A 2869-nucleotide genomic window follows, 5' to 3' on the forward strand; every position below is an offset into this window, starting at 1 on the left:
CTCACCCAGCTGCCACCTGCGTGGCCAGCAGGAGCAGGGCAGGGATCATCCCCCTGGGCACTGGGGGCACCCCTCGAATCCTGGGGTCAGTTCTGTCCCCTCACTCCCAGAAGGACATGGAGGGGCTGGAACGTGTCCAGAGCAGGGCAGCGGAGCTGGAGCAGGGTCTGGAGCACAATGTGCTGGGGATCGGCTGAGGGACCTGGGGGGGTTGAGCCTGGAGCAAAGGAGGCTCCAGGGAGACCTTCTGGCTCTGACAACTCCCTGATGGGAGGGTGCAGCAAGAGGGGGTCGGTCTCTGCTCCCTAGGAACAAGTGACAGGATAAGAGGCAATGGCCTCAAGTTGCCCCAGGGGAGGTTGAGGTTGTCCCTGAGGAACAATCTCTTCCCTGTTGGGGTTGTGCAGGCCTGTCCCAGGCTGCCCAGGGCAGTGGTGGAGTCCCCGTCCCTGGAGGGGTTTCCCAGCCGTGTGGAGGTGCTGCTGAGGGACAGGGGGCAGTGGGGACCTGGCAGTGCTGGGGGAGTGGGTGGACTTGATGAGTTTAAAGGTCTTCTCCATCTGAAGCTCTCCTGTGATGTGGCTCCCTAGTTTACCTGTCCTGCCTTGCAAGCAGACAATAAATAAATGAGTAGACAGCTCAATTAAAAAAAAAAAAAACTAAAAACCCAATCATTGGGGATTTTTGATTGTCATAAGCAGGTTTCCACGTCTGACCAACACCGAACTTCACACCAGACCCCTCCATAACCACCACCACTTGTTTTTCCTTGGGAAAACATCAGCGTTGGGGATTTTTTTGACTTGGCTGCTAACCAACATGATTTTGGTATCACTAAAGCACTCTCCGTGATTTAAAAAGTGCCTGATGTTACCGGTTTTGGAAATGCAAATCTAATAACTCTGATAAGCACTTGGCTGCCGGTCACCAAGGTGCGTCTGCGCTCGGCTGCCCTCAGTTGGCTTCTCAACAACTTTTTCCGTTGGCTGCTCTGCTGGAGCTGTTAAAGGAGGGGGTTGGGTCTGTTTTTCAGCTCTCCCAGCCCTTGAGAAGAGATGGGTAAGCATTCTCCTTGGGGTGATTTGTCAAGTGTGAGGCTGGGGCTCGCTCTCCTGCTGAGCACGGCTCAGGTCGGAGCCCTCCCCATATCTCCGCTTGTCACCAGGCTGGGACAGCTGCTCTGGTCACCAGCCCTGCTCAGCTGTGAGCCTGCAATGCTGCTTGAGGGGACTGGGCTGAGACCTGGGGGCCTGATTTTCGGGGGCACCGGGCACTCGCAGTTCCCTCGACATCCCCGGGAGCTGTTCTCAGCTGCTCTGGAAAGCAGGTCTTCAGCAAACGCACGTGTTCGCTCTTGACGTGTTTCTGAACTGTGCACTGCAGCAGGAAGAATCGGGTTTACAGTGTCAACTCCTCACCTCCGGGAGGGAGCTGCAGCGAATCCCCGCTGCTGACGCTTGGGAAGGACCACAGCTTACGGGGATCATTGCAGGACTCGTATGGGCGAGCTCGGGGCTTTGGGGGAGGCACCCCCTTCATCCCAGAGTCAAGTCCCTCATAAATATTTCATTTGAGCAGGGCAGAGGATGAACCTCTGACGCCGGAGGGAATTTCAGCGATTCTGTGCCTGACCCCCCATGCAGGTGCAGGCATTTCTGAAGCATCCTGAGCTTGGGGTGTGCCGGGGCTTCCTGAGTTCCAGTAGGAGGAATCCCAAGGGACTGTATAAAATCCTGATGCATCAGTTACACAAAACCCACGTCATAAGTCTAGGTGATAATTAAACCCTGTTCTAGGAACTGACACTGCTTTTACCTGAGAAATTTCAAATCCTCGTATTGTGCAGTGAAGCCTCGTAACACCTCCTGTGTCCCGCTACGAGTCACTTCGTTTTGTTAGACGGGAAACCCAAATAGGGATGAATTAAATTTGTCCAAGACGACACAGCCAAGCCCCTGAGGATGTGAAGCCTCAGTAGTCAGCAGTGAGATCTTTTTCACCACGTCCTGTACGGTTTTGGGAAGGTCTTTGGAACCTTTCGCACCCGCTGAGTTTCGGTGAGTAGCTCTGCCCGGTGCGTGTCTTTGAGGCTGTTCCCTTATTACTTTAGCAGAGGATTAAGCAGGAGGCCAATAATCCCTGGAGGAAGTAGCTGAGATTTTGGTTTCGTACACCAGAGAATGAGTGATGCTCGTAGTAGTTTAGCATGACAGCGGTGCAGAATTTGGAATAAGCAAAAATATCTGTCTGTATATGATTTTCAGACTTTCAGTCTCACTGTTAAGCAATATTTTTTCTCCCTTTTGTTTCCTCTGAGTTAAAAATTACTGTGTTTTTGTCAACAGAAATGAAAAATAAATGTTAACGTAGAGGCAAAGGGAATTCATGGGCAGAGATGAGTTGCTGAAGTCTGCTCATGTCATGGCTCATCTTTCTGTGCCACCGTTTTGCTTGTACTGCGCAACTGAAGTGAAAAACAGACACTTAAATCAGTGGTAAAGGCTCCGTGTGAACTCCAGCTGTGAGTAAGGGTCACTGAAGCCCAAGGTCCTGAAAGCCAAGCTGAGGTTGGCACGTGCTGCTGCCCGTATTTAAGAGGTAGAACTCGCTCGGTTCTTGTTGAACAGGGCAGTGACATCTCAAGTGAGGTCCTAAAAGGTGAGTCAGTCTGACCCACCAACTGACCTGACCCAGCTGCACGTCCGGCAGAGGAGCTGTGTCTTACCCCAAAACGAAACAGGGGGTTTTATACCCATGGTGAGCAATGTGTGACTGTGAAACACACCTTTGAACTAAGAAGTTTCAAATGAACTGATCTCCCAAGCTTTTTGCAGATTTTAGCCAAGCCTTTGAGATCTGCTGCACTCTT

At 51.9% G+C, this 2869-nt stretch overlaps 1 protein-coding gene across 1 annotated transcript in view; it reads left to right on the forward strand.

The window, feature by feature from the left end:
- LOC104495774 (contactin-4-like) overlaps positions 1 to 2869 on the forward strand; it is a gene marked incomplete at its 3' end in the record, with an annotated part of 97177 nt that overhangs the window by 91208 nt on the left and 3100 nt on the right. The window lies entirely within an intron of this gene.

This window comes from Buceros rhinoceros, unplaced genomic scaffold (assembly GCF_000710305.1).
Source record: "Buceros rhinoceros silvestris isolate BGI_N320 unplaced genomic scaffold, ASM71030v1 scaffold3616, whole genome shotgun sequence".
Lineage (NCBI taxonomy): Eukaryota > Metazoa > Chordata > Aves > Bucerotiformes > Bucerotidae > Buceros > Buceros rhinoceros.